Here is a 10,200-nt window from a genome sequence, read left to right as displayed (position 1 = left end):
CTTGCTGTTTTAAAATCTTTTTCGTTGGATCATTTTTGTGACCCAACATGTGAGGATTGTATCTCATTTCTTTCTTTCCAATTTTCCTTTTCCTCCTTTTTCTTTTCTTCTTTCCTTTCTTTTCTTTTCTCTCCTTCTCTCTCTTCTCTCCCGCGGAAGCTCTCCCCGCGTCTGCGTCATCCTCACCCAGCCCACCGCCGTCGCGCCACCGTGGCCGGCACCATTTTAGTTTTGGGCATTTTTGGCCTAAAACCACCCTCTACGCCGCCACCCACGGCAAACCACCACCACCATTAGCTTCACCGACATCCCTAAGCCTTACCCTATCAATTTCGGATCTTACTTTGTCTCAATTCAAAAGTGGGTTCTTGAGACCCACGGCCACAGTGTATTTTATACTGTTGCGTTGCAGACCCACCACTTCTTGCAGCTCCGTGATCCTTCGGAAATTATAATATAGCGCTGTAAATATTTTTCCTAAAGAACTTTCGTGATTTAAATATATTTTTACACTAACTCATTTTATCTGTGAACTGGTTGGTTATGCTGGACTGAGTCCAAGGAGTTCAGGGGTCAGATGGATTGTGGATGGAGTTGTTGTGTGTTTGGTTTGCACTATTGGTTGTTGTTATGGCGTTGTTCATGTACATGGCATATTGCACGCATGATCATGTTTGTAAATGAAACTGGGTTTTTGTGTATATACATTCATGTTCATGTGTTTATTTGAAAATTGGATTTTCATATGAAATGATTCTGAGTGTGTTTGAAATGACTGCATTGACTGGTTTGAGAAAAAGGAAAAGAGACTGTAGGGATGGTGGTAGAGTCCCGTCTGTGATTTCCGTCTACGGTGCACGCGGTAGGGATGGTGATAAGCAGGGATGGTGGCTGTGTCTCACCTGTGATTCCCGCCTACGGTGCACGTGGTAGGGATGGTGGTAAGCAGGGATGGTGGTATAGTCCCGCCTGTGATTCCCTCCTACAGTACTCTGATAAGTATTCATTGTGTGGAAAGGAACTGTAAGGATGGTGGTAAGCAGGGATGGTGGTATAGTCCCGCCTGTGATTCCCGCCTACGGTGCACGAGGTAGGCATGGTAGTAAGTAGGGATGGTGGTTGTGTCCCGCCTGTGATTCCCGCATGCGGTGCACGCGGTAGGGATGGTGGTAAGTAGGGATGGTGATATAGTCCCGCATGCTATTTCCGCCTACAGTATCCGATAAATGGTTGATTTTTGTGTGAATCATTTTCTGGAAAAATGACGGATTATATTTTTTGGGCCAAATTGGGATTTTGGCGTGTGTTGGAAAAATATCATTTTCGGAAAAAATGAGGTTTTGGGATCTGTTTGTTGGTTGAGTTAATACGTTTTTATCCCGAGAGTTATTTGGATTATTACTTACCTGTAGTACCATTTTATGGTATCGCAGCTTTTGATGCAGATGAGGATGACGAGCCTTAAGCTTGGCTCCGTTAGAGGAGTGATCTGGGATTGCTCCCGTTTATCGAGATTCGCTTGATCAATTATTTATGTATTTGTTTTGTAATATATTTTGGGATGACTGTATGACTTTTTAAAGATGATTTATTTTGAATATTTGTATTTAAACTTCTGGTACTTAGATGACTTATTTATATTATCCGTTTGAAAGGTGGCTGCGGCTTTGAAGGGCTACTGGTGGTTAACGGCGGCGCGAATGGAGGTGAGGTTGGTGGGGTGAGGTCGCCGGCGGCAGGGGAACACAATGGGGTGGGCGGTGAAGGCCACCGCTGGCTCACGGCGGCGCTGGCGTGAAAGTGGCCCGCGGCTTCGTGGGGTGCGTGTGGGCTACCGGCGGCACGAACGGAGGTGATATTGGTGGGGTAGGACGGCCGGCGGCAGGGGAATGCAAGGGACCGGGTAGTGTCGACCACCGCCGACGGACGGCGGCGCTGGGAGGGGACGCTAGAAACGGGCGGAGGAGAGGAGAGAGAGAGAGATCGCGCGGGAGAGAAGAAACCGAAGGAAAATAAGGAGAAAAAGAAAAAAAGGAGGAAAAGAAAAGGAGAGAAAAGAAAAGAGGGAAAAAGAAATGAGGTCCAATTCTCATAACTTGGGTCACAAAAATGATCCAACGGAGATGATTTTAAAACCACAAGTTAAATAAAATAATTTAAACGTAATGGTAAAGTCAAATTGAAATAATTAAATCCCACAGTAATTAATTTAAATATTAAAAGCAATTTAAATGCATAACAAAAAATAAATATTTGGAAAGCACATAACAATAATTTTCACCAAATTAAAATCATAGAAATAAACTCACTAAAAATCCAACCAATTTTAAAATAAGAGGATAAATTTTTGAACAATAAAAAATAATCATTCAGTAAAAATACACTAAAATACGGAGTGTTACATCCTCCCCCCTTAAAATAAAATTTCATCCTCGAAATTTGTAGGGCCAAACATCACTCTAAAGCAGGATACCAAATACAACCAGAACACTCTTAAGAAAATCACACAACCTCCAACACCCAACGGGCCAGCTTGCCAAACTTTCCAAAACCCAAGAATAAACCACACATGGCATCCATTACAAAAGGTAAGACTAGACCCATACCTGCCATAACTCCAGCGTCCTGAGTCCCTGGAATCTCGTCGCCAGCACTACCAGGAGTCACCGCATACACCCGAGCCTGAACTAGTTGCCTCTAATTAGTCCTACCACCGCGATGACCACCCTGATTTCCTTGGGTCCAATTAGGGCACTCACGAGCAAAGTGCCCTGTCTGACCACACTCAAAGCACTGGTTCCAACCCTGACGACACTCGCTCTCGTGGGCTCTATTACATCTATCACAAACTGGAGCTCGGCCCCCAATACGTATACTGGAAGCTGCCTGCGCTCTGGCCCCGATCCTTTGCACAAACTTCTGTGGCGACCCGGAGCTGCTCCCTTCACCATCAACGTTCAGTCGCTTCTTACCCGGAGGGGAACCTACCACAGCACCTCGCTCTCGCTCAGCAATTGAGGCCACATTGACCAACCTCTGAAAGTTCTGGATTTCTAGGCATGCGACCTGCCTGCGGATTTGAGGGCGCAACCCTTCTTGGAAACGTTCAGCCCGCATCTCTTCAGTAGCAATGAGGTGAGGAGCGAACCGTCCAAGCTCCATAAATTTCCTTGCATACTGCTCGACAGTCATGTCTCCTTGAACCAAATTATTGAAATCCCGAGCCATTTGCCGTCTCACCGAAACAGGAAAGAATCGATCATCAAATTCTTTCTTAAAACGCTGCCAAGACACAGCAGCCAAGGATCCCAACTCCATCTCTAAAAGTGACCGCTTGGTCTCCCACCAATTCGCCGCTTCACCTTGCAGCATATAGCTCCCATATAATACCCTCTGGGCCTCAGTGCATCCACAGACTTCAAACGTTCTTTCCAGATCTTGAATCCACCTTCTAGCCCGTAATGGATCCTCTTCACCAGAAAAAGCAGGGGTCCTATGCGCTAAGAAGCGCTCATAGGTACACCCGGCCTGCATCGCCCTGTACTGCTCTCCTTGCTGTGGACGAAAATTCTGCTGAAGAAACTCTGTCATCCTATTCAACGCCCTTGCCATGGCATAATTTCCATCACCCCTCGGTAATTCATCCTCGGGCTCATTAGCTTGCCTTCTTGGTCGTACCATTTTCCTGCCATAGCGTAACCCTTAACCCCACTATCAGCTTAAAACAAACTAAAAATATAATTATAGTAAAATAAATTAAAATACAACAATATCACATAAAATAAAATAAAATAAAACCAACAAAATAAAATATCATAAGACAAAAGGAATAAAACAAATGAAATAGTACACAAGAAAATAATTGAAACAAGTAAAATTGCCTGCCATATAATAAAATAACTAAATAAACTAAAATAACAAAAATAAGATAATTAAACAAACAATTAACGTACAATAAAATAAATAAAATAAATAAATAAAATTAAAATAATATACTCCCAACAAAATAATTTCAAATCAAAATTTTAAAATTTTCTGGTACTACACCTATGGGACATATGGTTTTACCCAGAGCTGAACTGCTCTGATACCACCTGTGGCGCCCCCAATCCCCCTTATATAATTACACAGGGATCGAGACGCCAGGATGGTGACAACACGGTCACGCATCCCAACGAAATGTGCTCAAGTGTGTGTGCAACATGCAAAGGTACACAATAAAAGTCGCAGCGGATAATATAAATAAGTTAACTAAGTACCAGAAATTTAAATACAAATATTCAACACAATTTATCTTTAAAAATATACAATCATCCCAAATATAATACAAAAGGTAAATACAGTAATTGATAAAAACATAACTCACTAAACAGGAGCAATCCCAGATCACTCCTCCAACGGAGCCAAGTTAAGGCTTGTCATCATCATCTGCATCAAAATCTGCGATACCATAAAATGGTACCATAGGTAAGTATAAACCAAACAACTCTCGGGATAAAAATACATTAATGCAACCAACAATATACAAAATACATTTAGCCATAAAATACCAATTTTTCCCAGAAAATGATTATTTCCAACACACGCCAAAAATCCCATTTTGGCCCAAAATATCCGCAAAACATTCTCCCATAAAATGATTCACACAAACAACCCATTTATCGGACACTGTAGGCGGGAATCGCAGGCGGGACTCTACCACCGTCCCTGCTTACCACCATCCCTACCTCGTGCACCGTAGGCGGGAATCATAGGCGGGACACAACCACCATCCCTGCTTACCACCATCCCTATCGCGTGCACCGTAGGCGGGAATCGCAGGCGGGACTCTACCACCATCCCTGCTTACCACCATCCCTACAGTTCCTTTACACACAATGAATACTTAACAGAGCACTGTAGGCGGGAATCACAGGCGGGACACAACCACCATCCCTGCTTACCACCATCCCTACAGTCTCTTCTCCTTTTACTCACATGAGAATCCAATTCCAATAAACACATGAACATGTATGCAATCATGCGAAAACCCAGTTTTCTTTACAAACATGATCATGCATGCAATATGCGATGTACATGAACAAGCCATAACCAACAACCAACAACCACAATTCACAATGCAAACAAACACACAACTCCGTCCACAATCCATCCGACCCCCGAAACTCCTCGGACTCAGTCCGGCAAAACAAACCAATTCACAGATAATATGTGTTAGTGCAAAAATATATTTAAATCACGAAATTTCTTTAAGGAAAATACTTACAGTGCAATATAACAATTTCCGAAGGATCACGAAGTTGAAAAATGCGACGTTTGAGCAACACCACAGTGTAAAATACACTGTGGCCGTGGGTCACAAATACCAACTTTCAAACGGAGGCAAACGAAGACCCAAGATTGATAGGATAGGGCCTAGGGAGGTCGGTGAAGCCAATGGTGGTGGTGGTTTGCCGTGGGTGGCGGCGAAATGGGCGGTAGAAGACCAAAATGCCCAAATCGGAAATGTAGATGGTGGAGCTTCACCGGTGGCGGATCGGAGGTAGGGTTGGGTCCAATGGGTTGCCAAGAGGTCGGGGATGAAGTGGTAGGAAGATGGTGGCCGGAGGTGGCGCGACGGCGGCGCTGGAACGAAAGGTGGCCGCGGCTTTGAAGGGCTACTGGTGGTTAACGGCGGCGCGAATGGAGGTGAGGTTAGTGGAGTGAGGTCGCCGGCGGCAGGGGAACACAATGGGGTGGGCGGTGAAGGCCACCGCTGGCTCACGGCGGCGCTGGCGTGAAAGTGGCCCGCAGCTTCGTGGGGTGCGTGTGGGCTACCGGCGGCACGAACGGAGGTGATATTGGTGGCGTAGGACGGCCTGCGGCAGGGGAATGCAAGGGACCGGGCGCTGGGAGGGGATGCTAGAAATGGGCGGAGGGAGGAGAGAGAGAGATCGTGCGGGAGAGAAGAAACCGAAGGAAAATAAGGAGAAAAAGAAAAAAAGGAGGAAAAGAAAAGGAGAGAAAAGAAAAAGAGGGAAAAAGAAATGAGGTCCAATCCTCATAACTTGGGTCATAAAAATGATCCAACGGAGATGATTTTAAAACCACAAGTTAAATAAAATAATTTAAACGTAATGGTAAAGTCAAATTGAAATAATTAAATCCCACAGTAATTAATTTAAATATTAAAAGCAATTTAAATGCATAACAAAAAATAAATATTTGGAAAGCACATAACAATAATTTTCACCAAATTAAAATCATAGAAATAAACTCACTAAAAATCCAACCAATTTTAAAATAAGAGGATAAATTTTTGAACAATAAAAAATAATCATTCAGTAAAAATACATTAAAATACGGGGTGTTACAATTTGTCTAAACAATCATTAAACTCTGACATACAGATTAATGGTCGAGGATGACCACCAATTTTTTCAAAATCCATTTGAATTGCATTGAAATCACCTATTACCATCCAAGGCATATTAGTCAACTGACAGTTCTCTAACTCTTCCCATAAGTCTTTTCTTTTCGTGTAAGAACTTTTAGCATAAACGAAGGTTATAAACAACCTTTGATTCCCATAAGACAACCATCCAGATATTGTTTGCGACGTACCAAAAACCATTTGAAAATCGTTTGGCTCTTTCAAAAAAATCCACAATTTCCCAGCTAGGGATACATTAGGACAAAAATAATTAAGAGTCAAGAAAGAACCTGTAGCAGCCATCTGATTGTCACCAATAAAAGGTTCCACAATCGCACAGATATTAATATTTTTTTTATAATTAGCGACTTTAATCTCCTCTTCGAACTCCCCAATCCTCTGGCATTCCAGTATAAAATATTTCCAATCATAAATTTAGTTTCTGTGATTGGGTATGAACCCACTAGGACTTCCTCACCGTCTTGTCTGAGTTGATTCTTGATAATCTTGCATCCGAGCGATCAACTCCCTTAGAGTCATAAGCCTTGTCTTTGCCCCTTGAGCTTCGCAATTCTCCTTCTTCCTGATCTGAACAATATCCCCTCTTTAGTTCCCCTTGCATTCCACTTTCGTCTGGCACCTTATCCGTCTCATTAACCAAGGGCTTTGGCACAATAGAGGACTCGCACTCTTTCCACTGCAGCGTCTCCGAGGCCACTTCATTCACTTTATCACACCAAACCTCTTCATACTCTTCATCGTTATCATCCTCTTGATTTTCTATTATTTTCACTGAATCTTGGCAAGGTTCTTTCAAAATCTCTGGTAATAAAATACACGGCCCCTGTCCAGACTTTTCTATATCCGCAGACTCACCCACACTATTCATAGCCATCCCGGCATGTATAGCATTAGATGCTCCCTCAATATTTTCGACTTGCACCACATTAGCATTTTTCTACTCTCGAGTAACCTGCAAATTCTCACCCAGCAATTCCATATTTGATTCCATCACCTTATCATATTTTGTCCCTGAAGTATTACCTTTAATTAGGAGTGTAAATTTAAACCGAAAAACCGGAAGACTGGACCGGACCGGACCGGTTGGTCCGGTTTTGAACTGGTCCGGTCCGGAATCGGTTCCTATATTATGAAAACCGGCCGGAACCGGACCGGACCGGTTGGAAAAAATATATATATAAAAATTAATTTTATATATTATACAAAATATTTATATATATAAGTTTTATATATAATATATAATTATATATTAAATTTTTATATATAATATATATTATATATGAAATAATTTCATATTATAATTTATAAATTATAACATAAAATTTTAATCTTAAATATGAACATTTGTAATTTGTTTGATCATATGTTATTAATATAATTATATATAAGATAATGTTATTATAATTTATAAAATAAAAGTTTAATCTTAAAGATGAAAATTTAATTGATCATATGGTTTAAACATAATATATATATTAAATTATTAATAATATTTTATCATAAGATGTAACATTTTATTATATGTTTTTTACATTTTAAAAAAATCGAAAAACCGGACCGGATCAGATCGGAAACCGGTAAAACCAGATGTACCGGTTTAGGAGAGTAATCGGGGCGTAATCGGTTTTGAAAAATGAAAAACCGGTACATACCGGTTCGGTCCTAAATTTTGTCCAAAACCGGACCAGACCGGACTGGTTACACCACTACCTTTAATATCAGAGTTCTTTGATTGCCCTACTTTTTTCTCTTTCGGCTTCCCATCCTGTTTGCGTCTCTCCCCAACCCTACAGACCATAACCGTATGAGCTTGTCTAAAACATTTCATGCAATAGAATCATTGTTTTTCATATTTAGCCTCTTGCCAGATACATTTGGTAGGCGAGACTACAATAGGAAAACCTTTCACAGGTTCCACCGTCAAATCCACCTCAACACAAATTCTGGCACCCATGGCTCTTGATCGATTCAAAGTCGCATTATCCATCCCTAGATAACGGCCAAAATGTGTAGCAAAGATCTGAAGACAGTCACGATGATAGAGGTGCATAGGTAAACCAGGTAAGAAAATCCATTGAGGAGCCAATGGAGATTCCTTATGTAAATCAAAATCCTTTGTCCACCTAAACAACCGAAAGAAATTTCCTTCCATTACTCTCCCTTCTCTATAGCACATCCATGCACAAAATCGCGTTCATTCTTCATCTGGATTAAAGCATGATAGTCATCCATAAAACTGACCATTGGAATCTCGGTCAAACCCCACTTTTTCACCACGTTCAATCTGATCACATCAATAAACGGCCGAACACGCAGGAATTTCATAACAATCGCAAACTTGTATTCTTCCGCAGCTTTTGTCATCTCTGTTTCAGTAAAAATAAATCCTAGCTCGCTGTTTATCTCCACAAGAAACCGTAGAGAGATTTTGAATGTAGTATCTACCGGTTTTGATACAGCAGCCGCATACGTCGTTGGAACATCACCAGGGCTAACGTTCCGCGTCGATGGCAAGGCCATCAGAGGGTTGAACCACCGAAGAGCAGCCAACCCTAGCCGTCAAAACGCTAGCAGTCACCCCAAAAAAGAAAGTCCAAGATTTCCTCACTTTCCAAAATAGAAAGAATTGAAAGGAGGAAAAAATCGCCCCAATCACCTCTCTCTCCAAAACAGCCCCGATTTGCTTCTACTACCTTCATAAAGATAAAATTAATAGTATTCAATATAAAAAATTATTGCAGGCTATTAGTATAATTCAATCTTAATTTAATACTTAATAACATAATAAAATTGCTAAGCTAATATATTTAGTTTAAAAAGTAAGCCTAACTTAGTTGTTAAACCCAACATGAAATATAAGTCTATATATAAAAGTAGCCCTTCAATATGCTTAGTGTAAAAAGAATCAAGCGGTCAAGGTTGTTATGGGCATTTTGATAACAATAACTTTAAAAGCACTTACGGACGGCTAACAGTAAGAAGAACATGCTAGACGTTACCAACAATCACCATCTGTTAACACATGTTTCTTCATTCAATTTTCTTTTGCACATCATGCTTTGCTTTTGTGTGCGGCATAGTTTGCCTTTATTTTCCCATTGGTTAAATTAACAATAGACCGCTCAGCTAGCTAGAGAATATTAGAAATTAAAATATGGAAGCAATTTAATTGGTTTTGATACCAATTTTAGAAAATCCAAAGATAGAGCAAAACGAAAGCAATATTTCAATCTTTGATCATGTCACATGAAAGTTGTTCTTCGTGATCTTTTCCAATGTGAAGCACACTACGAGATAATACCCACATAATTAATTACAACTTAGATGTCACATACTAAAGATATACCAAAACTGGTATAGAGATTTTTTATTCTTATAGATTTGGTGCATCAATAAGGGTAGTGAATAGGGTTACTATTATATTATTACCCATCTACTACTTAAGTGCATTTCAATTTTTTTTTTATCATTTTTTAAAATATTTTTTAACATCCTTAATCACTAAAAAAAATTAAAAAAAATATATAAATTTATTAATACTCACTTCTTTAATTATTAAATAAAATTAAAAAAAATCAAATAAATAAATAATAAATAAATAGTTATAAGATAATAACCTTATCATTATTTTTACACCAAATCATTTAAAACACTGCCTATCACTTAAAGAATTTGGCCTTTTAAGACCTGGTCTCTACCAACTAGGGGTAGCCCACAATCCACACCCACTTAATTACAATATGTTAATTAGCATATTGAATGTTCCT

This window comes from Juglans microcarpa x Juglans regia, chromosome 5S (assembly GCF_004785595.1).
Source record: "Juglans microcarpa x Juglans regia isolate MS1-56 chromosome 5S, Jm3101_v1.0, whole genome shotgun sequence".
NCBI classification, from domain to species: Eukaryota; Viridiplantae; Streptophyta; class Magnoliopsida; order Fagales; family Juglandaceae; genus Juglans; species Juglans microcarpa x Juglans regia.
Note: the sequence above shows the minus strand (reverse complement) of the source record.